Source organism: Tiliqua scincoides, chromosome 6 (genome assembly GCF_035046505.1).
Source record: "Tiliqua scincoides isolate rTilSci1 chromosome 6, rTilSci1.hap2, whole genome shotgun sequence".
Classification (NCBI taxonomy): domain Eukaryota; kingdom Metazoa; phylum Chordata; class Lepidosauria; order Squamata; family Scincidae; genus Tiliqua; species Tiliqua scincoides.
In genome coordinates this window covers 3,577,453-3,604,819 of record NC_089826.1, presented here as the reverse complement: position 1 = coordinate 3,604,819, position 27,367 = coordinate 3,577,453, and the positions used below count along the sequence as shown (strand labels likewise).

Sequence of the window (27,367 nt, the reverse complement as noted above, 5' to 3'; positions counted from 1 at the left end):
CTTACTATTCCACTGGGGAGCCTGGTGGCTGCGGTGCCAATCTCCCCCGAACTGAGTCCTGGTTTTCTGCTTCCGGGTCTGTCAACTCAGCAACTCATTGCACCTGGATTTCTGGGGAGATGCAGCAAGCTGGGGCACAGCTCAGAGGGGGTCGGTGCTACAACCATGACCAGTCAGTTCACTGTGCCAGCAGAAAGACCAGAATCTCATGGTGGGACCCCCTGTTCTTCCTCCATGTGACCAAGTCTGACTGCAGGAAGCATGCAATACCCCTATTGAAAAGTAGAAAAGTACTGCAAGTGGAACCCCAACGGTGGAACAGATTTTCAAGACTTTCTTGCTCCAACTGCAATGTCTGTGTTTGAAAGGTAACAGCTCACAAGCCACTCTTTGCCTTCTGCTGCAAAATGGGGGGGGGGGGGAGAGAGAGAAAACACACCAGGCAGGCTTCTTTGTGTGCCTTTCATGGCTATAATGCGATAATTGTAGGCTTTTCTGTTCTGGAAGACAACAACCCCATTATGGGGGCTGCAGCGTCCATTTGCATAAATAATCGCAAGACTCCAAGACAATGAGATGAAAAGAAGAAGTGGCTGAACGACAAGCACAACTAACGAAACAAGAGAAGCAAGAACGTTCTTCCACCCTCCAAGCAGCCACCAGTGGTGCAGCTAGAAGGGGTGCAAAGCACAAAGTTTTTCAGGGAGCCACACTGCAGCGTGCAAGCAGCCCCTTCCCTTCAGAGCCATTCCATTCACCTCCATTTTGCCCCCCCCACCCACCTGGAAGGGCTCTGAAGGGGAGGTGGAGTGGCCACTTGAACGTTACAATGAGCTCCCTGCAAAGCTTCGTGCTCCGCTCCCCCTCTAGCTACACCACTGGCAGACATAGCAGCATCCAAAGTGCAGAAATAAGCATGGATGACATTTGGTGGCCCAAGGATGGGTTTGGACTGCCAAGGCTTAGAACGTTATTAATTTGGAGGATACTGTTCTTGCCACCAAGGGGGCAGCTCTTCCAGTGTCATCAGGCAACCTAATCGGATATCCAGCGACATCAACAGATCACAGATCAGATGCAATGATATCATCCTGGTCAGTCTGTGATCCCTGATTGGGTGGGATCTTCTGGAAGGAGGAAGCTGCAGCAACAAATGCGAGGGAACACAAAGACACTGGTCAGCATCCCAGATGCAAGGGAAGGCACAAGGATGCAGGTCTCTTGTGCGCTCTCTGAGGCATCTGGTGGGCCTGTGAGATACAGGACTCTGGACCAGATGGGTTCTGGGCCTGATCTGGTGGGGTTCTTCTTATGTTCTTATTAAGGAAACTATTCAAATAAAAAATCTACGTTTTGTTTATGAGAGTAAAGTTTCAATTGTGCCAAAATGGCTAATTGCAACGTGACGACAGGCACTGGGCAAAGCAATGATCGCGGATAGGAACACCAGTCAATTGACTCGAGTCCAAGTCATTAAAACACATGTTTGTGTGACTCGTGCGTGACACAAGCCATGCATCTCTATGACTCGGGACATAACTTGGGTTCTGGGCCACTGACTTGGAAATGAGTCCCCTTGCTTGCAGACACAGGTCTGTCTGTGTCTGGGTGTGCTTCCTTCCTTTTTTGTGGCCTCCACATTGCGCAAAAGGCCTTGTGTGGTGATCAAGAAGCCTGCATTGACTGGAGTGAGCAGCCAGATAGGTTAGTTTTCGCCAGGATGTAGGTTAAGGAGGAGGAAGGGTTAAGATTCTTGTTTTAGGTAACTGAATCAATAACAAGGTGGGGAAGGAGGAATGCAGGTCCTGTCAGTTTATGGGGGAGGGACGGAAAGAAACAGATGATCTATTGGACAGGTTGCCTGACTTTGTTTCTCAGGATGAGGTTGCTTGGTCATAGGAAAAAGTGGCTTTCAAAAACCCAGGGAGGGGAGAAGGAGGCGGGACGACTGGGGGGAGGCAGTTCCTAAAGCAATTTAAAATGGGATGCCTGGTTCATTTCCCTTGCATTCCCACACTTGCTCTCCGACTGTGTGACACATGAATCGAAAAGACTTGTGACTCAAGTCACGAGTCAGTAAAAGGCTCCGGACAAGTCCCGATGGCCACCTGTTGTGACTTCTGTATGAGTTGAGTCAAAAGGGGCAGAGACTCAATCTGGCCTTGGGTCTGGGGTAGATGCCTCCAGCACATCCCTGGCAATGAATTTTTAAAATTATAGGAAGGATACATGTACACTATGCACTTAAAACTGCTTCAGAAGGGTTTCATCTCATTTGGAATTGCAGCCTTGCCCTGGCCTCCTATTCTAAATACTTGGTTTTAACTTGGGCCACTTTATTACACACAAGTAATCCATTTTTAATGCATGAAACCTACTGAACCTATTTGCCTCCCTCGCTAGTCTGAGGTAGGCGAAAAAAACTGTCACCCACGACCAATTCGGATGATAGAAAAATATTCCTACCTGGTCCTCAGGATGAGCGACCAGCTAATCTCAGACTCTACAAACCCATCATGGCTTGTAACCTGTGATGGAGTTTTCCTCCAGAAATCCGTCCAACCCCCTTTTAAAGGCATCCAGGCCAGGTGGAATGTCAGGACAATACCACACAGTTTTAAAAACATTGACTGCCGGAGGGTTTGGAGAAGGTATTTAGACATCAAAGCCTTTCTGGCATTCATCAGTTTGACCTTGTGGTATAAGATGGCTTGTGCCAACTCTAGCTGGGGTTCCACTGCCCCTCCTTGGATCATATAACCCCCAAAATAGACAACTGGAAGGGAAGGCCCAAGAAGCATTGCTGAGTCAAATTATCGGAGGGGGGGAGACAAAGAGAAAGCCTGCACTGGTTCAGTAGTAACTGTAGAAAACTAACAAGACTGCCCTGCTTAAGACCTTTGGAATGGGCAGCATTGGGCTAGTTGATTGAAGGGTCCTCTGGACTGAGCAGTGGCAGATCTAGAGGGGATGTAAAGCACTACCTTTCGCAGGGAGCCTCATCACAGTTTGCAAGGGGCCTCTCTCCCCCCTCCATTTTGCTCCTACTGCCCAGAAGGGGAGGGGGGCCCTTGCATGATGCACTGAGGCTCCCTGCAAAACGTAGTGCTTTACACCCCCTCTAGCTACTTCCCTGATGAGGACACAGGAGAGGGGCAAGCAAGAAGGAGGCCTGGGTTGGAGAAGCCACAGACAGGGAGAGACGAAAATCCAAAAGAAGCACAATTTGAGCGTTTATAGTTGAGGGCAGTTCATTTGCAAAATCATACCCAGAGTAAGGAACTCAAGAGTCTTCCATAGAGGCTCCAGCAACCCTGAACCATATGTTGACAGATTGCCTAGGAACTTGGTGGGAAGAATTTCAAGGGCATCGATACAGCTCCCCTACACATAGTCTCCAGTACGCTGCTGGCAAAATTTGAAAAAAAAAAAATGCTAGTTACTCATTGGTGAGAGTCATGCCTAGCTCTGGAAGTCAGAGATCTTGGAAGTTAGTTCTGAAAGCACAAGTTCAGTTATGCAGAAGGAATTTGGGTTCCTCTTGATGCCACACAAATCTCCTGTTAACTAGAATATGTACATTCAGTCTTCCTCCACCCCATGCGCTCACAAATCAGTACGTCAAAATGGCTCTCATTTCAAATTTATTTATATCCTGCTCTACCTTTAAAACACACAAAAAGAAAACCGCTCACAAAACTAGAAACACCCAAAGCAGTGAGTGATAAAATGCAAACGTGTACCATAATATTAAAGACAAGCCAAAGCAATCATATAAATATTTGCTGATTAAAAAAAACAAAACAGCCTAACATTTCAATTCAGTATCTAGTTACAATGTTAAAATAATCAATGCAAAACTTCAAGCATTATATCAAATATTTATCTGCAATACAACATTTCAGTGAACCAGGGGAGTAAGCACACCATTAAAGCTAAGTTCATTGAAAAAAAACATATTTTTTTTTTAAATCAAGCCAGAACACTCTGCATGCCAGAAAGGCCAACATCAGTCCCATATATAGTTGACAACCTTCAGTCTCAGAAGACTATGGTATCACACTCTGGATGGTGGTTCTGGCACAGCGTCTAGTGTGACTGAAAAGGCCGATTCGGGAGTGACAATCCCTTCCACACTGGGAGCAAGTGTAGTGTTCCTGGTCTGTCTCCCTGGCTGTGGGCCTTCCTTCTTTGCCTCTTAGCCTCAGACTGTTGGCCAAGTGTCTCTTCAAACTGGGAAAGGCCAAGCTGCACAGCCTGCCTCCAAGCGGGATCTACTATTAAGTAATAAGCAACTCTAGTGTGCAAGTGTAAAATATAATATTGTAACACCCCCGAGTATGTGGGGGTTCCGTTCTCAGACCTCCCATGAAAAGCCTGCAATTCTGCAAGCAAGGGAACCCTGTTGCTGAATGTGTCATTCAAGAGACACTGTGCAAGAGAGACGGATCAGTGGAAGGCTTTGCGCAAGCCAAACAAGCCGTGCATCCTCTTGTTCAGAACTAGAGCTAAACACAATAACTAACCATTTTCACACACACACACACACACACACACACACACAGAGGAGGAGTCAACCTTCAACCAATGAGATGCAGATCTCCATGCATTGCAAGCTCACCTATGCCCTCTTGAACCAGCTAGCTGCACTTTTTGATGCAACCAGGATGGTGCCCAAGTTCATCTGGGACAACCAGCTGCATGTGACAAGAGGTGGGTCAAACGTCTTTGATGACATGGACTTTTCAGTTACCTTTGCTCTTAGTTATGTGCTATGATCAGAGCCATTCGATTTAATAATGGGGGAGGGAATCAAATTTGGGCAACTTGAATCCATTCTGCAAGTTGAGCCAAAATGCCTCCCTGGGCCTCTTTCATGCCAATTGTGCTTCTGCCAGAATTTGAAAGCATTTGGCTATCCTGGGGTTCCAAATAAAAGCCAAGGAGAACGAACAACTCTGTCTCTTGAATATCAGTGACACACATTGTACAGTATTTGCATAACGGTTGGCTATAAACAATTATATGTTCTTATGTTCTTATGTTCTTAATTGATTACAAAGGGTTGAGAGCTTAATTGCTTTGTTTCCTAACAAGGAAGGATACTTAAGTATTTGCCATTAGCATAGGTTTCTCTCTCTTTTCACTACAATTCTATTATGTTTGTGTTTTAACGTTTTCAGCCACTTGGGGCCACATCTGAGTGACCAATTGGTGGCAGTTGTTTGGGGGCTAGTGCAATAGCCAATCCTAGCGCAAACAAGAGAGTCCCAAGGCTAGGAGCGCCTCCTCAAGTTCTTTCTGAGGCCTGGGTGCATTGCGGGTCCTCCCTGTTCCTCTGCCCATGGAAGTGCTATATAGCCACCACGGCTACCTGATCCCCAAAGGCATTCCATCAACATGAATTTAAGAAGCTGGCTTATCCAGCGTCTGACCATTGGGCAATCCAGCCCAGCTCGGAAGATTTGCTGCCAGGTGGGATCTCAGCACCACTGCTATCTCAGGTTCCTTTAAAGTCAAGATGTTGCGGATTGAAGTAGCACCACCTGTGTCTTGCCACTATGAGCCCTGGCACTCCTTCCTTCCTATGTTCTGCTCCAGAAATAAGAAATGCCCTTTCTCACACACACCTTATTTGTTCCTAATGCAGTCCTGCTCAAACAACAATGCATCCTGCATGCACTTTTGCAGGGAGAGTGTTTTCGTAGGCCAGGGAACCTGGAACCAGCCATTCTAATCCAGGAGCACAAGAATAGTTTAGCCCCCAGCACTATTCAAATCCTACAAGTTATTTTAAAAATTCATACTCCACATATCCCAACTTAGTTCTCAAAGCGGCTCATAATAGGAACAACCAGGAAAAAGAACCTTTTTAAAAACCCTAAAACCTACCTACAAAGTCAGCTTTTAACCAGTCATCTAAAGCACAGGAAGCAGCACGGCCAGTCCAAGACCTCCTGATGCCTGACGCACCAAGGCAGATGCGCTCACTCTCAAATGCTCCAGTTCAGCACTCCCCTCTCTCACTCTTCCCCCTTTCCTTTTCCAATACAGGGAGTGGAAGGAGGAGAAAGAGAAACAATAGAGGCAAATAGGAAGGCAGTGATGAGCACATTACACAAATCTATTGCCTGAGGCAACTGCTTCAACTGACCTCATAGATGGGCCAGCCCTGGGAACTCAAGAAGAACTTCCAGGAGACCGTTCCAGGTTCTGTGGCTCTGTTTCTAGGGCAACTGCCCGTTGTAACAAAATGTCTATCCCTCTTATTATTATTATTTTTAACTTTATTTATATCCCGCCTTTCTCCCCGCAGGGACTTCCGTCAGCTCCTTCTTCTGCCAGACAGACAATTCATTACTACTTAGACAGTTGCCCTAGAAACAGAGCCGCAGAACCCAGAAGAGTTTTCCAGCAAGTTTCAACCACTGTGCTCCAAACTCCTTCAGCACATCTGCACACCTTTCATGGCACATCAATGCGCTGTGGCACACCGGTTGAAAATCACTGGACTAGGAAATGCTTCAAAAACTATCCCCAAACCTCCCAACACTTTGAACTGTGCCTGGTAAATAACTGGAAGCCAGCATCGCTCTGAGAACAGGCCTGGCACCTGCTCCCCAGACTTGCAACTGCCATGTTCCAGACCAGCTTGGGTTTCAAACTCCTCTTTAAGGCTGCCCCATTCAGAGAGCAATCAGAAGAATTTAAAGTTCAGCTGTGCTTGGAAGTTCTTGCAGAACCTCCAACAACAGCAGCTTGCAGGAGAAGCCGGGTCAGCACTGAGATGTACAACTTGAACATGCTGATTTTATGGAGAACAGGGATGTGAAAAGCCTCCCCACCAAAGTCCTTTGAAAAGCGCTGCCACCGTGTGAGATGCTCAAGCACACTCAAGCCACACGCTTGGAGAGGCTCTGCCTCACCTGCCTCCCCACCCACTGCACATCTCTGATGGAGAAGGAAGCCCCATGCAGTTCCAAGGGGTTGGCTCAGAATTCAGCGGACACAAGAGTTTGGTCTCAAACACCGAACCAGCAGCATGAGCCAAACGTGAGCCTGGCCGTGGCAATTTCCACGGTAGTGCTAACAGCAGATCTGAGAGAGGGGTTGTTCAGGCAGCAGGCAGGGTGTGTCATTAATTTTATATGTGCACAGCACATTTCATTACATCCGCTACTCAGAGTGATCACAGGATCGGTAGGGTTGCCAGCTTCTCCTCCTGGCACGCTCTTATGCCATAAACAGTTCCAATTTGGGAGGCAAAACCTTTCTCAGCATAGAGAAACTGAGTCACGGGAAACACCTTCCTCCTGCCACGCTGCTGTTAAAAATGCACAGTGTCCAGCCAGGAAACCCAACTATCAACATGATTTCACATGAGGTGGAGCCCGTCACATGTCCACGGCCAAGCGTTTGTCAAGACGTCAAACTGCCAGAGCAAAGTACAGCCCTGGAGTCTGTTCTGAGTACCCTTGTTATGTAGAGGACAAATGAAAAGAGGATCTCTGAGTATGTGCAGAGTGCAGCACACTCTTCCCCAGCACAATCATGACCTGCCCACACACGCACTGAGCATCTAAACCGAGAAGAATGCACCCTCCGGGCACACCTCAGCCTCTGCGGCTGTACAAACCGGCGACTACAGCACTAAAAGGGGAATTCACAACCACAGCCAGTGGCAGGTCTTTGGAAACTTCCAGTCAAACTTCACAGCCAACAGAGCCGTGACAACGCTTTTAGGAAGAGATGCATGCAATCGCCCCTCAGCCAACAGGATTCCCCCCCCCACCTGTCCAGAAGTCCCCCTTCTCAAGTTAGAAAAGACCTGGGCTGTCTGCAAGCGGCTTGTTTTCCAGGCGTGCTGCTCCCCTACTCCCTGGGAAGGTCCTGCCCTATCAAGAGGAAAGTTTCACATTACCCAGGAGAGGCTTTGGACCCAGGCCACTGCCATTCCTGGAGAAGTTACCTCTCTGCTCCTGGAGATCTGGCTCACATGGTTTCCCCAGATCCTCGCCTTTGATGGGCTTGACCTGCCTCCTCGCCTGCAGGGACTGCTTGAGAAAAAGAAAAATAATACCTGCAGTAAACAATTCATCACCTGTTGCCTTAGTGCAAGCTCAGAGCTGAACCTTTGTTCCTTCCAATTGGCCAATACCAGGAAGCGCTGGGCTTCCTCGCAGCCAAGTTCCATTAACTCTTTCCCGGCCAGGCAGCTGTGCCCAGCCACTTTATTACCCTGTGGAATAGTTGATTTTTTTTTTAAGAGGATCAAGCAAAAAAAAACTTTCATGATTTGTTTCTAAAATGATTATTTTTTATGTTCAGTCTTGAATATAAACGACGCTGCAATAAAACACAATATGGACACAGAAATCTGGACAAATTTAACTTTATGCAAGAGAAAGAAATAAAATGGCATTATTCAGCTAAATCCTTTTAACTGATTTTATTGTCATTGGGGACAGTTGAATTAAAATGCTTGATATGAATATTTTTCTTAAATATGCCATTATGTATTTCAAAACGTGTGCATTTTAGGACCAGAACCGGGCACTTGAGCCAGATTCGGGCCACCCTTTTCCTGGCTGGACTGTTCAGATCTGTACCACCTATTTAGATGGTGCAGATCCGAGTAGCCACATTCAGCCCGCTGACGTTCTACTTGGGGCAAGGGGAATTACTGCTGGCCAGCCTATGCTGCATCCAGAGGGTTGGGGCTGGCTGTGGCACAACTCGGGGCAAGGGAAGTGAGGGCCCAATCCTATCCAACTTTTCAGCACCGATGCAGCTGTGTCACCAGGGTGTGCACTGTATCCTGTGATGTGGGTACAGTCATGGAGGCCTCTCCAAAGTCGGGAAAAATTTGTCCTTTTACCTCGGAGCCACATTGTGGCTGCATCGGTGCTGGAAGGTTGGATAGGATTGGATCCTAATTCCCCCTGCCCCAAGTTACATGGCAGCAGGCCAAATGGAGCTACTCAGAGCTGTAGATCCAAACCACGCAGTATTAGGTCAGGTTGCCCGGTAGGGGGGTTAGAATCCTGCCTGCTCCAGGTCTCTAATGCAGGGGCATACCAGGACAACTGCTTTTAGATTGCAGTTGCTCTCCCTTCAGGTCCTTGGTGCATCTTGGGCAGGAGGTCTGGTCTAGAGGGTAGAGCCTCCGTCTGCCTGAAGATAACATCCACAGGGTCGCCAGTTCGAGGCCACCGGCACTGTGCGACCTTGGAGCAGCTGACAAGCTGAAGCCAAGCAATTCCATCTGCTCTGAGCGTGGGAGGATGGAGACCAGAATGTGAAGCCAGATTGGAATGAAGCACCTTGAATGTAGTCGTTCTTGAAAGAAAGAACCTTCTTTGAAATTGTAAAAATCCCTATTTAATAGGGATTTAATAAAGCCTGCCTATGTAAACCGCCTTGAATAAAGACCAAGAAAGGTGGTATATAAATACCTGTTATTATTATTATTATTATCATCATCATCATCATCTCTGGGCACCTTGTGAATAAGGCCTCACAAAGCTGCTTCTGAGAGCACAATTATGAGAAAGTCATTTTATTTGTTCTACTGTGGGAAAGAAACACCATTCTATAGCATCGGTAGGCAGGCTTTGCATCTAAGGGTTTCTTTCTTTTTTTTTTTGGAATCTTAAGGTCCATCAACCTGATCCAAAATAGTGGACAGGGTACAGAACTCCCCACAAGCCATCCATGGGAGTAACTTGTGGACCTGGCCCAAACTCGGGCCTCAGCAGCTATGAACATGCAAAATAAATTTCTATTTATTACATTTTTTCTTACCAAGGAAGCTGTGTGGAGCATTTAATAAAGATTTCCTCAGAGAAGGTTGGCCAGGACTGTCCCTTCCAAGGAAAATCTAATAAGCTCCTGTTGATAAAGGACTCTAGACTGGCTTGCTAATCAGTGCAGAAAGGGAGGAATGCCCCCTTGAAGGAAGGAACTGGGAGGGGAGGAGAAAGCTTCCAATCAAAAAGATTAAAGATTGTGAAAGAACAAGCATCAAAAATAATGTACATCAAAGTTACTGCATTGTTACTGAACTGTTGGTGAAAGAGTAAGAGGCATCAACCCTAACAATTGTGAGAATGTACCTATCCTGTTGTTGATTGATGCCTGCAGTGTGTATTTTGCACATCCTTCAGTCTTGGAAGACTATGGTATCGCACTCTGAATAGTGTTCTGGAACAGAGTGTCCTCTTCAGTGTGCGAAGCCTGGGTAAGGTAGATATGGAGGATAGACTGTTTCCCATGCAGCAAATCCCCCCTTTCCATGTCGCTGAAATGGTCCAATGGAAAGGCAGAAGCCAATACGGTTGGTTCCAGCGGCGTCACAGGAGTTGCCAGAATGTGACTGTGTTCAGCCATGAACTGCCTCAGGGACTCCAGCTCTGGATTTTGCCTCGAGGTTGGCTCCTGAAGCCTTTTCCATAACTGGATGTAGCCACAAGGCAGTGGAGGTTTGGGATCAGAGTTTTCCTTCTCTCAGATGAGCTGCCTTCCCAGGCTGACGAGTCCCATCTACCCGGTGGCTGTTTTGTCGCCTCTTAAGACAAGTACAGCCAAACTGAGGGCCTATTCTTATCCCCAGCCCTCAGGGGAAGTTTTGCACAAGAGAGTAAGGACAGGGACAATATGCAAGGGAGGAATTTGAGGAACCCTAACTCTTCTGATCCCAGTCCCAGAGCTTAAGGGCCCGATCCTATCCAACTTTCCAGCACTGGTGCAGCCTCAGTGTAGCCCTGAGATAAGGGGACAAATGCTCTCTTACCTTGAGAAGGGCTCTGTGACTGCCCTCCCCCCACAGCATGCAAGGCGCACCCTGTTGGCATGGCTGCACCAGTGTTGGAAAGCTGGATACGATTGGGTTGTAAGACAGCAGAGGAGGGGAGAGATGGAGTGGAGGAAAGAGAGAGTTTTGGCCCAATCCTACCTAAACCCTGTGCTGGCGGAACGTGTGTTCCACTTGTGCAGGCTGCCACAAAGCAGCCGTAAAGTGCTTTGGAGCAGCGCAAACTGCCGACGTGCTGGTGGTCTTTCTTCGTGCACCACCAGATGTCAGGAGGCCCACCAGATCAGGTAAACCCAGTGCTGGGGATGGAACGGAGTGGGGGTGTGCAAAGGGGGAGGAGATGGGGTGGGTGATGAATGGATTGGGCCTGGGAGGGGGTAGGTTCAGTGGCAGCCCAGTTGGTTGGCACCTTCAGTCTCGAAAGACTATGGTATAAGCCTACAGCACCCGGTATTCCCAGGCAGTCTCCCATCCAAGTACTAACCAGGCCTGACCCTGCTTAGCTTCCGAGGTCAGACGAGATCGGGCATGTGCAAGGTAACAGTGGCAGCAGTGCATGCTGAATCCAAACCCCCTTCCTGGGCCTGATCCACCTGCATGGGTCAATGAAGACTTGAGCCAGTGATATCACTGGTGCAGGTTCATGCTGACCCATTGCAGCTGCTGGGGCACAAATGTCTCCTTACCCCAAAGAGAACTCCAGCTGTCAAAACTCCCCCTGCAGGATGCAGTGTGAAATGCAGGGTAAGGAAATATAGAAGACAGTTCCATTTTTGGCCTCCTGCCCCATGTCAGTATTAAATACTGGGCCATAATATATGTGTTTAGAGCAGGGGTGCCCAAACCCCGGCCCTGGGGCCACATGCAGCCCTCGAGGCTTCTCAATGCGGCCCTCAGGGAGCCCCCAGTCTCCAATGAGCCTCCGGCCCTCCGGAGATTTGTTGGAGACCACACTGGCCCGACGCAACTGCTCTCAGCGTGAGATCGACTGTTTGACCTCTCGCGTGAACTGTGGGATGAGGGCTCCCTCCACTGCTTGATGTTTCACATCTGTGATGCAGGAGCAGCAGCAAAGGAAAAGGCCAGCCTTGCTTTGTGCAAGGCCTTTTATAGGCCTCGAGCTATTGCAAGACCTTCATTCATTCATATAAGTTCATCTTTAATATATTCTTTTATGTAAACTTATGTAAATTTATTCAAATTTTAAATGTAAATTAATTCTTTTTCCCTGGCCCCCCGACACAGTGTTAGAGAGACAATGTGGTCCTCCTGCCAAAAACTTTGGACACCCCTGTTTTAGAGCAACATGTAACTTGGACCCCAACATAAAGCCCAACATTATCCCCTGAGTGCTTAGAAACAAATCCAGAAGCATCATCATCTCAGTGACTGGACTAAATCTACGCTCAAGTCAAACCTCCGCCTTACCAAACATGAATTCAGGCTAAGAGTTCAACTATGTTCTGATGGCGCATGTTGAACACAGTGTAGGAAGCAATGACATGTATTTCTGTCAATTGAATGTGTTTGCTGAAAGGTGTCTGTGCTGGTTTAACACGAGTGGAAGGGAGCTCCATGTTCTCCTAGCAATAGTGGGCAGTTCTGCCCTCAGTGAAGGAACCTATGCTTCACTTGCAAAGGGTCTTGGATCTCATCCCTGGCATTTCTGGTCCTTGGAGAGCCACTGCCAGCCAGAGCAGACCGTACCATAACATGATCTGTCTCCAAGAAAGGCAATTGGATACAAGCTACACCTTTCTAAAGGGCCGTGCCCACAGTTGAAACAACATTAGCACGTGCAATTGGAGTGGGCAGAGAACATTTTACGCATGTTACAATTGTCCAAGCTTCTCTGACAACTTCAACTGAACATTTATTGGGCCTGCCAGTCAAAGATATCTTAGGCTGCAATCCTATGCATGCTTTCCTGGGAGTCAGTCCCATTGAACTGACTTCTGAGTAGACACACCTAGGCCTGGGCTGTTAGTTGATTATGTGTGTATGTCTGTAAACACAAGAGTTCAGGCGCATGCTTTGTCATTAGGTTATTTCTACATGTGCTGTTCAAACATCTTGGAAGATGCATTCTCCAAAATCCTGATTCTCTTTCAAGGAAGTCGCAACTCTTTGCAAGATGCTATTATTCCACTGCACTGGAACTTGGAACTCACCTTAGAACCCTCCATACCAGGACCAACTCCTGTATGGTCTCTGCCTGATCTATTCCACCCACCCTTGATTGCCCAGCCCTGTGCTGGTGAGGGGGAAGAAAGATGCACTTTGATATTGACAGGTCCCCACAAAATTGTATTTCCTTCTGTTCTGGGATGATTCAAAGAGGCTGGCTCAGAACGAGGCGGGTTTGTGCCTGAACTTCAAAAGATTGCCCAAGAGCCAGCCTGCCCAATCTGTCCCTCTTAGAACGGTGCTTCTCTGTCTTTGCTCGTCGATGCATAAAAATAGTCTCTGAAGCTTGCAAAGGAGGGGGGGGAGATTGCATTGGAGAATTGTTCCTTGGAGCTCTGGTGACAGAGCAGGAAACCCTGATGAGAACGCAAGATCTCCAGCATCGCAAGACTGACAGAAGCCTGTGTACATAATGCAGCACTGATGAATTCTGCATGCTGTGTTTGCTGACACGGCAGCAGGGAGCCGAAAGGAAGGGTCGGCCTTGCATGACTTGACCTGGCTGAGAGTGATAAAAGGGCAATGGAAACCCGGTCAGTAGTGCAAAAGGTGTGATATTTTTAAACACTAGTATCTCAAAGTCACCTCCAGAAGTGGGTGGAAGGAGCAGTGTTCAAAGTGAAGGAAGAAGCAAGGAGGGGTCAGCACACAGTGGTACAGCAGATGCTTTACATGCCAGATTTCCAGGTTTAATCTGAAGCATTGCAATTAAAAAAAAAAAAAGACTAGCTAGCAGATGATGGGACTTCTCTCTGCCAGAGACCACGGAGCAATGGTGTAGCTACAGAGGGGTGGTCTGCAAAGTACTGCAATGTGCCATAGAAGTGGCCCCTCCCACTCACCATCAGGGCCATTCCAGACAATTATGGCCATGCGCAAGAGCGCTACAACACCATGGTTGTCAAACTTTTAGCACCTGGACACACTTTAGAATGACAGTCTGTTACGCACCGGAAGTGATGTCATTAACCTGTAAGTCAGTCATTTTCAACCATTGTGCCATGGCACACTGGAGTGCCACAAGTGGTCCACAGGTATGCCACAAGAATATGGGGGAGGGTCATTTGTTAGTAGGGCCAATGGGGGATGTGAGCCTCTACTGGCAGCACGGTGTGCCTTGTCAATTGTCAGAAGACTGATGGCGTGCCTTGACAATTTTAATGCCTTGTCAGTGTGCCATGAGATGAAAAAGGTTGAAAATCACTGCTGTAAGTGATGTCATGGCCGGAAGTGATATAGTCAAGCAGGAAGTGCTTTCCTGAGAATGCAGAAATTGCCCATGGGAAGCACTGAAATTGTGCCATTTCCCCATATTAAATATTTTTGCTAATTTCTCTGGAGTTAAATACCATCTATAAAACATTTTATATAAATTCTCTTTAAAAGACACTGCTTTAGTTATCTTAATATTTATATTCCAAATTTGTTTCCAGTCGTCCATCAATATATTATATCCAAAATTTTTTGCCCAGCACACCATTGCATCTTTAACTATTTCATTCTCCATTCTTATCTCCAGGAGAAAATTGTACATTTTTTAAATATATTTCCCCTCATCAATCAAAAATATTTTATCAAAACTTATATCTTCATAAAAACCTATTTTTTGGTCTTCTCATAATCTTATTTGCATTTCATTCCACCAGTCCAATTTTATTCCTCTCTCTTCTAACTCAAACTTACTTAAGATCTCTCCTTTGATATTCAACAGATCATTATATGATTTATTTTGGTCTTTTAAAATCCAGTTTGGATTAGTTGCTATTTCAAGCAGTTTTATCCATCTGGGCAATTTAGAGTACATCTTGTATTTTATCTGTTCCCATATCCAAATTAAAGATCTTCTTAAAATGTGTTGTCTAAAATATCCATGCTGTTTGACTTTATCATAAAACAGGAATGCGTGCCAGTCTATTTGTAAATCATGCGCTTCTAAAATTAAAATTTTGGAATTTGGTACGAGTCCCCAATCTTTTATCCAGTTTAGCGCTGCCGCTTGATAATATAATTCCCAGTCTGGTAATCCAAATCCTGCTCTTTTTTTATCCTCTAGAAGTAATTTCCATCTTATTCTCGGTTTTTTACCTTGCCAGACGAATTTTGTAGTAATTTTATTCATTTCTTCAAAAAAGTTCTCTTCAAAATAATTGGAATAGACTGGAATAAAAACATTAATTTTGGTAATATTTTCATTTTCAATAGAGCTATTCTTCCCATTAGGGATAATTGCAGTTGATTATATTTCTCCAAATCTTTTTTTTTATTTCTTTCATTAATTTAATATAGTTGTCTTCCATTAATGTACTTGTCTTTTTGGTAATTATAATTCCTAGATATTTTACTTTGTTATTTGTAGTCCAAATTCTTTTAATCGTTCTATATCATTGTCTTTTATATTTTTAAGTATCATTTTGGTCTTCTGGTAATTTATTTTTAAACCTGCCACTTCCCCATATTCTTTTAAGTCTTCTATCAAAAATTCTATGGAGTTAAGTGGATCTTCCAAAATAAATACCAAATCATCTGCAAACGCTTGTAATTTGTATTCTTCACTTTTAATTTTAAACGGTTTCATTCTGTTATCTTCTCTTATTACATTATTCTACATTTCTAGTGTCAAAATAAACAGTGGTGAAAGTGGACAACCTTGTCTTACTCCTTGTTGAACGTTGATCTCTCTCATCAATTCTCCATTTACTCTTACCTTTGCTTTTTGATCTGAATATATTCCTTGATCATCTTAATAAATTTTGGACCAAAATGTAATTCTTGAAGACATTTAATGATAAAGTCCCAATGTAAATTGTCAAAGGCTTTCTGGGTGTCTAAAAACACTAGGCCTAATTTCTTATGTGGATGCGCTTCAAAAAATTCCAATATGTTTATTATAGTTCTCACATTGTTTTTCCAATTGTCTTTTTGGTAAAAAAAACAAAACAAAAAACCAGTTTGATCTTCTTTAATTATTTGATTTAATATTTTTTTTAAATCTTGTAGCTAAAATTGAAGCAAAAATTTTATAATCTGTATTTAAAAGCAAAATAGCTCTATAGTTTTTAATTTCTTTTTCATCTGTGTCTGATTTATGTATCAAAGTAATTGTTCCTTCCATAAGACTGGCATTTCTCCAGTCTCCCATAAATCATCAATCACTTTTTTGAATGGAAATTGTGCATTTTCCTGAGAACTTAGTTTTGCTTTCCATAGGGATCAATACACTCATTATCTTGGAGAGACTTCCTTTTCAGATTTTTTTTTTTGGGGGGGGGGGGGGGCTGCATTCATCTGACTGGGACCATTCTGGTGGCATTAGATTCCTCCTGCCCTGCCCTTCACAGTGGACCAAGACACAGCCATCTACTCACAAGTAAACACACAGAGTGGCTCAGTTTCACTTTCTAGAAGGCTCAATGCATTTTTCTTGCCAGCTATCAGTTTATCAACTGCAGCTTTGTGACCCATCAAAACCAGGTCACGACCCACAGTTTGAGAAACACTGCTTCAATGGAATGGCACTGATAGCAAGTTGGAGGGGCTGCTTACATGGCGCATTGCAACACCTGCGGTACTTACTGCGCTGCTGCCCGTAGCTATATCACTCCCATGGAGAACTGCTGTCAGTTGGAGCAGACAACATTGTTGTTGGCAACCTTCAGTCTCGAGAGACTCTGGTATCACGCTCTGAAAGGTGGTTCTGGAACAGTATCTAGTGTGGCTGAAAAGGCCAATTCGGGAGTGACAATCCCTTCCACACTGGGAGCAAGTGTAATGTGTCCCTGGTCTGTCTCCCTGGCTATGGGCCTTCCTTCTTTGCCTCTTTGCCTCAGACTGTTGGCCAAGTGTCTCTTCAAACTGGGAAAGGCCATGCTGCACAGCCTGCCTCCAAGTGGGCCGCTCAGAGGCCAGGGTTTCCCACCTGTTGAGGTCCACTCCTAAAGCCTTCAGATCCCTCTTGCAGATGTCCTTGTATTGCAGCTGTGGTCTACCTGTAGGGCGCTTTCCTTGCACGAGTTCTCCATAGAGGAGATCCGGCCATCATCCATTCTCACGGCATGACCGAGCCAACGCAGGCGTCTCTGTTTCAGCAGTGCATATATGCTAGGGATTCCAGCACATTCCAGGACTGTGTTGTTTGGAACTGTGTCCTGCAAGGTGATGCCGAGAATGTGTCGGAGGCAGCGCATGTGGAGAGCGTTCAGTTTCCTCTCCTGTTGTGAGCGAAGAGCGAAGAGCAGACAACAAGGGCCAGGTAAAATGACTACACTACAGAGAAGATACATCCAATTCTCAGTTCCTGGACAGGTCTGAATTAGGAGAGAAAGACAAAGGGAAGATGGCCCAACCCACCGCCAAGGCAAAACAGCAGGAAGGGCTCTTCCAAGCAGTCTGCAATTCTACAGTTACCCTCAAATATTTCATTAAAACCTCCAGAGGTGGAAGCCGTAGCCCTGTTCAGGATCCAGCACAACATCCCCAGGTCTCAGCAGCTTCTTGGGCTACAACAATTTGTAGGAAACCAACCCCACAAGTGAATACACCTTCACTCTCCATCAGAGACAGGGACCTGCCATCTCTGCCCTCCCCCAGGGCACTCTGACTCTGCTATCATATCTGTCTTACAACCTTTAGGATCTGGTAGTTCTTAACTGCTGCTTCAGGATGAGATCATTCCATAATGCAAAAGAAGGAGCTTCTTGAACTGTAGCACTGCTCCTTAAAAAGGCAGCAGCAGCAAGATTTTGAGATGACAAAGCAGATGCGTAGGCCGCCGAGATGGAAATTTTTCATCTCAGTGGTGTGATAGCAGCAGATTACATAACACATGCCTGGTGATTCTATGGCTGGCAGCTTGAGAGAGGAACAATTGGGGACAAAAAGTGTCATCACATCCTCTCCAAATCCATGCCAGGCTCTTGATCGCTTCTAAAGTTTGTCTCTCGCTGTGTTAAAACAGAGATTTAAAAATAAGTTGTGCTTTTCCAGGATACAGACCAGAGAGCGGCCATGTGCTCAGAGAAGAGTAGAACTAAGGAAAGGAAAGCAACATTAAGCAAAGCTTTGGGTCAAACTATGGCATGGCTTTTAAACACATATTTCCTTCTCATTCACGGTGTATGTGTGTATATGTTTTTTTTAAATTAGGAGCTGTGTCTTGTCAAACTCTCAATCTGGATCTGACCTGCAGTGGGTGCTGTGATTCCAATGAAAACCATCTCCCATTTCCCCCCCCCCCCCCAAGATATGACTGTATTTGCTAGGGGAGGGAAGCTGCTCTTGGTGCCTTTTGTACCCTAGAAAGCATTTCTCATACTCTGGATGATTAGACTGTAATCAAGACTTTTTTTCTGCTTGGGTTCACTTTGTAAGTGGCCTGGACAACTTCACTCAAGTCAGCAAACAACAGGGGCTTTGGTATCCATTAGGAATAGCCCACTGTTCACAGGGCTTGGCAGTCTCTGTTGTGCTTCCGGAACCTGCAAGGTTCACACAGGAGGGATTGAAGTGGGTTTTGAAAAGTTCCACCACCACTTTTTAAGTTTCCACCATTGAATCGTTTATTAAAAGTCACTCCTATCCCACCTTTCTTAAAACAAAAAAATTAGACTGACACTTTAAAAGGCACACACACACACACACACACCCCTCTACAATAAAAAATGATTCCTAAAGGGAAAGAAACAGCACCCAGAACAATACGAAAGCCAGCAATCTGTAGACGAAAGAAAGACCTGGAACAAGCAACAACATAAGTGAGGGCAATATGTAAAAGATGTTACTGGATGACAGGAAGCCATTCAGAGATGCGGCCATCCTCTGCATGCTGGGAATCCCAGGGTCTCTGCACATTCACAGTGAAAACCATCATTTGTGGTTCTACCACTGTGGAGGCCATGCAAGAGGATCTGTCTATCTGCTCAGGAGGCCCTGTGCAGCACCAATTCCCCTTCTCTCTACTAGTAGACAGGCAGTAACATTATCTTGAGAGAGGACGCATGGGGACTCTCCTGTGCAGTCTGCACTACAGCTGATCAGTACAAAGGGATCCAACCCCCCCATCACTGTTACCCAGAAAGCAGGATCCCCTCCCTGATGGCCTGGGCAAAGGGAGGGCGGTCCTCTTGTTGTTCCACTATTTGCAGTGTTATGGAAGTCAATTATATATTGGTTTTTATGTATCTTTGAGTGCAAGAAAGAAGACTGCAAAGCACCTCCAGTGCCCCAGATGTTTTGGAAAACACTAGTTTAAACCAGAAATGATGGCGGAGCACCATAAAGAAGCACACATGCTATGGGCTAGTGATTCTTTTCATGAAAGCAGGAAGCTGCCTTCTCTGTCCTATGCCAGATCACTGGTCCATGGACGTCAGTCCTGTCCACTTGAGACTGGCCGCAACTCTCCAGGGGTTCTTTCTAAGTCCTACCAGGAGAAGCTGCCAGGGATGGAAGCTGGGAATTTCTGGATGCAAAGGAGGTGTTTCTGAGCTGGTTCTCCAGTCTCTCTAAGGACAAAAGAGGGCAAACAGAAAGGCTGTTTCCATCTTTGCATCATTTTGGTCGGGTCTCATAAAAGTATCAGACGGTGACTTTTAAAGAGCTCATTTCCCTTTTAGGTAATTATAGTGCCGCCACGCGCCCCCCCCTGCTCTACCCTACTTCCCATCCTTAAGGAGACACGTCAATAAAAATGCATATCTGGGGGGGGGGGAGAGAGAGAGAGAAGACAGCTGAAATGATAAGCCTGCCAGTGAGCTCATGCCTCTTCGAGCTGCTGTGTAAATAACTTTTCCATGACTGCCTTGTAGACACTGAGCTCATATTCCCAGCGCTCCAGAACCACTTTGCGAGAGACTTTTAACCTCCAGCTAGCTGCCATTTCAAGAGCGTGTGGGAGGTGAAAGCAGAGCAGTGTGAGATGCCGACAGCCCTTCATCAGACAGTGAACAAGCTTTAGAAGGCAGGTTCACAACGTACGGTGCGCCAATGTGCGAGCCTCACCTCGCTCTCCTTAACAAGGAGTGTTCAGGCGCCTTTGTCTGAGATGGGAGGGTGTCCACACCCATCACTCTGTATCTCCAAGTGGGTGCAATAAGGCAGCTAGGAATGAACACCAGCACACAACCCCCCCCCCACACACATAATTCTTGCATCTTTGACTTCCCAAGTCTGCAGGTTAGTCACCAATGAATGAATGAGGGCCCAAAGCTCATGGTTGTGCACTCAGCCGTTGGATGCAGAGAAGGCCCCAGTTTTCTTCCTTGGCACCTCCACTCAAAAAAGATGTTACCGCAGAATTTGAGTGGCACCTGCTTTCTGAATAGGACGACTTAGGCTAGGTTGGTCCAGCTGGTGGATTGACATCCCAGACTGGACCACAACTGGAAAGGAAGGAAAAAGGTGAAAAAACGGGGGGGGGGGGCATATCTAGCTTGGGCACTGCATGCTCTGGTAGTATCTTGGTGAGATGACTGCAAAACTCTGCCAAATGTGGGTTGGCCGTAGCAACCAAGCCACAGTCACTGTTCACCAGGATTCTGCCCTTCAGTGCTATCATAGGCATGCTTACTCAGAAGGAAGCCTCACTAGGTTCAGTGGGGCTGTTCCATTGCTCCCACTACCATCCAGGAGGATGGAGCATTTATAACAAGCACCCATCACTGGTGACCCCCATTTAGAGTCATTTATCTCCCTAGCAGGGGAGGTGCAAATTACAGCCCATGTACACTTTATCCCATAGGTCTCAACAGAAGCCACCGGGAAGCAAGCCTTCTTCTGTTTGCCCAACCCCACCCTTTCAAGCACACTCTGACATCACACACCATTCCTCAGTTATGAAAGAGTACAATTCGAGGCCTGCTTGCACATCATATTGTACGCATGTCTGTGGGTAAATGTTTGTGCGATCCAAGAGGAATGCATGTACAGTCAAAGTTAAGGCAGGGACCAGCTCCTACCAAAGCAGAGTGCAAAGCACTATACATGCTTTGACCAAACTGTGTGAAACACCATATACACTTATAGCTTCAGATCTAAACAGCCCTCAAGGGGCAGGCATTATGAAAAGACTACTACACTGTTTCTCAGACTGTGGGTCAAGACCCACTAGGTCTAGCCAATTTCAGGTGGGTCCCCATTCATTTCAATATTTTATTTTCAGTATATTAGACTTGATGCCACCATGGTAGGTGACTGTATTTGGGGTGATCTGTACTTTTGTTAGGCTATAATTTATATGTTTTGAACAATGAGTCAATGGGGCTTACTCCTGAGTAAGTGTGCATAGGACTGCAGCCTAGGATTGTTAAAAAAAATTTTCCTGCTTCATGATGTCACTTTCGGCCATGACATCACTTCTAGGTTAATGACATGACTTCCAGTGGGTTCCAACAGATTATAATTCTAAAAAGTGGGTCCTGGGGTAAAAGGTTTGAGAATCACTGGACTATGGGTGGACATGACTTAGGGTGTCATGTAGAGTTATTTATTAAAAATTTATATCCCCACCTTTCCCATGCTAAAGAAAATGCACAAGGTGGTAGGGTCCTTCATGAACTCTGGGTTTTGAAAAAGAGATACAGTAAATCCAACCTAAACCCTAAGAAAGGGAAGAGTTTAAAAAAAAGATCCGTTTTTTTTCTGTATCCTTCAGAGACTCAAAAATTTTTTTACACAGTTTCATGCAAATGGCTCTTCATAACTATGAATATTGCAAATATAATGGATGCATCAAATCATCACTAACCCAGAGACTGAAGCAGGAGGGAGACAGAACCCAGAAAACAAACGCAAAGGATTTTGGCAAGCATTAAAACTGCTCATGTCAAAACTGACCCCACTGCACTCCTGAGTCGCTATTTTCAGCTTAAACCAGCTTCAGTTCTCTCACGTAAAGCTTCACAGCTCAGCACTTCATCTCCACCCTGCCCCCAATAAACAAATGTCAAAAAGGTTGCCCTGAAACTCCCCCTCACAAAACACAGACATCTTGGGCTGCTGTTTTGTTTCCAAGAAGGAAAACCACAACCACATTTGCAAATGACAAAATGAAAAGGACTCTGCTATCCACAAAAACCTGATGGATTTCACCCACTCGCTCACATAAATGTGTGCATGCAACTGTAGCTGGGTTCAGAAATAACAAGAAACTTTGGTTTACGTTAACCATAGTTAAGAATCTGCACCATGGTTAAGGCTCCCACATGTACAATAGACAAACCATGGTTTGGTGTTGCTTGTCTACTTTCATTTCAGAACTCCACTCCATAAATTCACTTCCATCTCCACAGCACATCAGTCTCCTCTTAAAGTTGAACATTGGCCCTCGCTCACCATGGTTTAGCAACAGTCTGTGCATTCAGACACAACTGGCAAACCACAGTTGGCAGAATTCATGAACTTGAATCCTAGTCCATCAGTCCGGAACAAACCATTATCTGCAGACTGGCTTGGATTCAGACATAACGTGAAACCATGGCTCGGCGAAGCAAACCATGGTTTTGCATCATGTCTGGCGGGTGCTTCCTGATAGAATTTCAAAAGGAGGGCTGAGCAGGGTCTTCTAATGCTCAGGAGTTGGAGGAAGGTGGCCTCAGTGTTTTGAGTAAAGCTGTTTACTCTCCAGTATCACCAATAGTGCAATTCCCTGACCTCTACCCCCAGTCTCCATGCCCAGTTCTCTTTCCTGTCCTTATGCATCTCTTATGTATTTCAACTTTTGTTTAGATCAACCTGGGAGAAGCCTCACTACCTTAATTTAATATTAATATTGTGTGAGTTGCTGGGAGAGTTTTCTTGGCTGAGCATACAGGGCATATAGTTAGGGAGGAATTAGCAGGATACACATATGTTAAATAGTCTCAGGCTGTAATCCTATACACATTGAACACAATGGGACTTATTTCTGAGTAATGCATAGGATTGTGCTTTCAATGGAAAGGCTACGGTGTTTGGGCCTCTTCAGCCTAGAAAAGAGACGCCTGAGGGGGGACATGATTGAGACATACAAAATTATGCAAGGGATGGACAGAGTGGATAGGGAGATGCTCTTTACACTCTTACATAACACCAGAACCAGGGGACATCCACTAAAATTGAGTGTTGGGAGAGTTAGAAGAGACAAAAGAAAATATTTCTTTACTCAGCGTGTGGTTGGTCTGTGGAACTCCTTGCCACAGGATGTGGTGATGGCGACTGGCCTGGACGCCTTTAAAAGGGGATTGGACACGTTTCTGAAGGAAAAATCCATTACGGGTTACAAGCCATGATGTGTATGTGCAACCTCCTGATTTTAGAAATGGGCTATGTCAGAAGGCCAGATGCAAGGGAGGGCACCAGGATGAGGTCTCTTGTTGTCTGGTGTGCTCCCTGGGGCATTTGGTGGGCCGCTGTGAGATACAGGAAGCTGGACTAGATGGGCCTGTGGCCTGATCCAGTGGGGCTGTTCTTATGTCCTTAACTACAATTCCCAGGAAGCCTTGCAGGTCTCTTGTTATCTGGTGTGCTCCCTGGGGCATTTGGTGGGCCGCTGTGAGATACAGGAAGCTGGACTAGATGGGCCTATGGCCTGATCCAGTGGGGCTGTTCTTCTGTTCTTATGTAATGTCTTAATAGTTGGAATAATGTTGGTAGCAAAGTAATGTTGAATGTAGTTGTTTTGTTACATACATTTCGAAAGCTACCGTTTCAAAAAAACATTCCTCTACCTTGAGGAGGCCTCCATGACTGCCCCACCATTACTGGATGTAGCACATGCCCCACTGACATGTCTGCATCAGTGCTAGAAATCTGGATAGGATTGGGCCCTATGTCAGTTCAAATTCTCCACTGATCATAAAAACTCATTGGGTTACCTTCAGTCGTTTCAGCCTTAACCTATCTTACAGGGTTGTTGCAAAGACAAGGAAGGAAGGGAAAACCCATGTACACTATCCTGAACTCCTTGGAGGAAAGGAAGGATAAAAGGAGAAATGAAACATCTTCCTAAATTATGGCAAAAAAAAAAAAAATTGAGACAATAGAGTAAGACATTTGCAACCCCTGACCCATTGGAGCTGCTTCCCTCCCTCTGCCCCAGGACCAAAAGGCAGCCCTTGCTAGATGCAAGAACATAAGACAACCCCTGATAGGCCCAGAGCCTATCTAATCCAGCTTCCTGTATCTCACAGTGGCCCACTAGATGTCTCACAAAACACACAGGCAATAAGATACCTGCATTCAGAGGCAGCCTACTTCTAAAACCAGGAGTTATAATGGCTTGTAACCTCTGATGGAATTTTCCTCCATAAAATTGTCCAACCCCCTTTTAAAGGCATCTAGGACAGGTGCCATCACCACATCCTGTGGCAAGGAGTTCCACAGACCTACTCATTGGATCAAGAAATGTTTTCTTACGTCTGTCCTAACTCTCCCAACACTCAATTTTAGTGGATAGCCCCTGGTTCTGGTGTTATGTGAGAGGGAAAAGAACATTCCTCTCGCCACTCTATCCATCCTATGCATAATTTTATACATCAGTCATGTTCCCCCTTAGGCACCTTTTTTCCCTAGACTGAAGAACCCCAAACACTGTAGCCTTTCTACAGTCTGGAAAAAAAGGCACCTGGGGGGACATGATTGAGATGAATGAAATTATGCAGGCTCAGGTTGGCCTTCTCTGTATATAACTTCCATCACCACCTGAAAACAAATTCTGCTCTCAACAGTTGTGGCTGGTCCCTGCTGATTTCTAGAACCTTTGCCAATTTCTGCTGCCATCACGACTTTATTATTATTAGGCTGCTTTGTGGTTTGTTTTTTTTAATGCTATATATATTTTCTGTGCGCTCCCAATGAGGAGAAAATGCAACTCGCACAATTCTATAAATAAAAGATGAAGATATGGTTTATGTATACACCTTCTTGGTACAGAATGTGGAATGTCTTGGCACAATCCTAGTTGTGGGGGTGAAGATGGCAGCAACAAGTTCGTCTGTAGGATGGAATTTGCAGGGTCTGTAAGGTTGGTCTGCAGGGTGTCTTGCGGGGTTTTTCCCCCCCAAGTATTTTGTAATAAGAGTAACCTCACGTGAGAAACAAGCAGCTGAGATTCTCCTTCCCTGCACTCATTCACGGGAGTCACTCTGCCGGCCACCAGAGGTCTACTTGAACTTTATCATCCTAGGGTAATTTATGCCAAATTGCTACAATCAGCTAATGAGAAAACAAGATCAACTCAAATGAAGTGACTTTGTCAACAGTCAGCGCAGAATGCTAGCGGAGCTCAGAAAACAGCCAGCAGTCCAAGCTAGGGCTGATTCAACCTAGCAGCAAAGAGGCAGAGATGTGAACCAGCAAGTTCCTTCCTTACGAGGAAAGGCTACGGCGTTTGGGCCTCTTCAGCCTAGAAAAGAGGCGCCTGAGGGGGGACATGATTGAGACATACAAAATTATGCAGGGGATGGACAGAGTGGATAGAGAGATGTTCTTTACACTCTCACATAACACCAGAACCAGGGGACACCCACTAAAATTGAGTGTTGGGAGAGTTAGAACAGACAAAAGAAAATATTTCTTTACTCAGCGTGTGGTTGGTCTGTGGAACTCCTTGCCGCAGGATGTGGTGATGGCGTCTAGCCTGGACGCCTTTAAAAAGGGATTGGACAAGTTTCTGGAGGAAAAATCCATTACAAGCCATGATGTGCATGCGCAAGCTCCTGATTTTAGAAATGGGCTATGTCAGAAGGCCAGATGCAAGGGAGGGCACCAGGATGCAGGTCTCTTGTTATCTGGTGTGCTCCCTGGGCATTTGGTGGGCCGCTGTGAGATACAGGAAGCTGGACTAGATGGGCCTATGGCCTGATCCAGTGGGGCTGTTCTTATGTTCTTAACTACAATTCCCAGGAAGCCTTGCAGGTCTCTTGTTATCTGGTGTGCTCCCTGGGCATTTGGTGGGCCGCTGTGAGATACAGGAAGCTGGACTAGATGGGCCTTTGGCCTGATCCAGTGGGGCTGTTCTTATGTTCTTAACTACAATTCCCAGGAAGCCTTGCAGGTCTCTTGTTATCTGGTGTGCTCCCTGGGGCATTTGGTGGGCCGCTGTGAGATACAGGAAGCTGGACTAGATGGGCCTATGGCCTGATCCAGTGGGGCTGTTCTTATGTTCTTACATGGTGCCTCCACTGACACTTTCAGTGTGTGGGGAGAGATGGTTAACAGCGGATGTCTGTATCTCGACTGCAGTACTTGGTGGAGGAACAAATGGGATAAAGTCACCATCTGTGGGGTTATGATAATGCCCCTTAGTTCTTAGTTCCCAGATCAAAGCTAGGTGACCTTAGACCAGAGGGAAAAAGAAGGCTCGAAGCTATTTAGATTGTGAGCCCTTTTGGGACAGGCAGCCATTAGATTTATGATTTTCTCTGTAAACCGCTTTGTGAACTTTTTGTTGAAAAGCGGTATATAAATACTGTGGTTGTTGTTGTTATGGGTAGGTGAATGTTCGTCATTTTGTAAATTAGGCTGCTGAAAAAAAAGAAAGAAATGGGAGGAGGGGTAAGAGGAGAACCAGGAGTAGATTGGCGTGTGAAAGAAAGAATCTGAGCTCCATTTGGTCCTGGAAATAGATTCTTGGAGACATCATGTGCTCAGAATCACCCTGGTTCTAAATCCTACATGTCCACCAATCCCCTGAGCCACTATTTTGAACCTTGCTCCAGCTGGTGGACCTTGAAGTTCTAGGAACAGATGCACAAGCCTGTCCACCTAAGCAGAACCAGATAAAAATTACTGACTGGACTAAGCAGGGCAGACCTGGGGTTGGACGTTTTTAAGAGAGACGTTGCACTAAAGCCCCAAACACAGCATGAAGGCTGTGTAGAAGACAGCGGAGTGGCACAAAACAGACCTAGTCAAGCAATAAACAGGCAGGACTAGAAGGCACCAGCTGGCACACTGTACCTCATTCACAGTCTAATCAGGCCTCGAAGAATACAAGAACAAACCCTCCACAGGGCTGTTCCAGAAGAAGATGCCCTACAGTCTGCTCTGGTGGACTAGACAATGCAAGGATGGTTTCTAAACTTCCCTAAGGAAATTTGCACCTGTTCATATATTCTGCCCAGGAACCCACCTGGATTCTGGGGTTCACACAACAGGCTGAGTAGCGAGTGTCACTACTGGGCCCACATTAATGGTGCGCACCCTAGAAAGGAAAAGAAAAACTGTCTCTCATCAGCCTTGGAGAGTGGAAAATCAACATAATAAAAAAGAGTGCCTCTGAGCAAATACAGAGTGGCTTTCTATGAGCACAGACTAGCCATGACCACCTCCTTTACATTAGGGATTGAGAGTGTATGGAATCAGAGCTTCCAAGACCTGCGCCATAAATTTTCT

General features: G+C 45.8%; 1 protein-coding gene and 1 pseudogene across 1 annotated transcript in view; both read right to left on the bottom strand.

Annotated features, from left to right (window-relative positions):
• The window catches only part of LZTS3 (leucine zipper tumor suppressor family member 3), a 62,029-nt gene that overhangs the window by 20,832 nt on the left and 13,830 nt on the right, over positions 1 to 27,367 (bottom strand). The window lies entirely within an intron of this gene.
• LOC136656460 (5S ribosomal RNA) lies at positions 11,249 to 11,368 on the bottom strand (annotated as a pseudogene).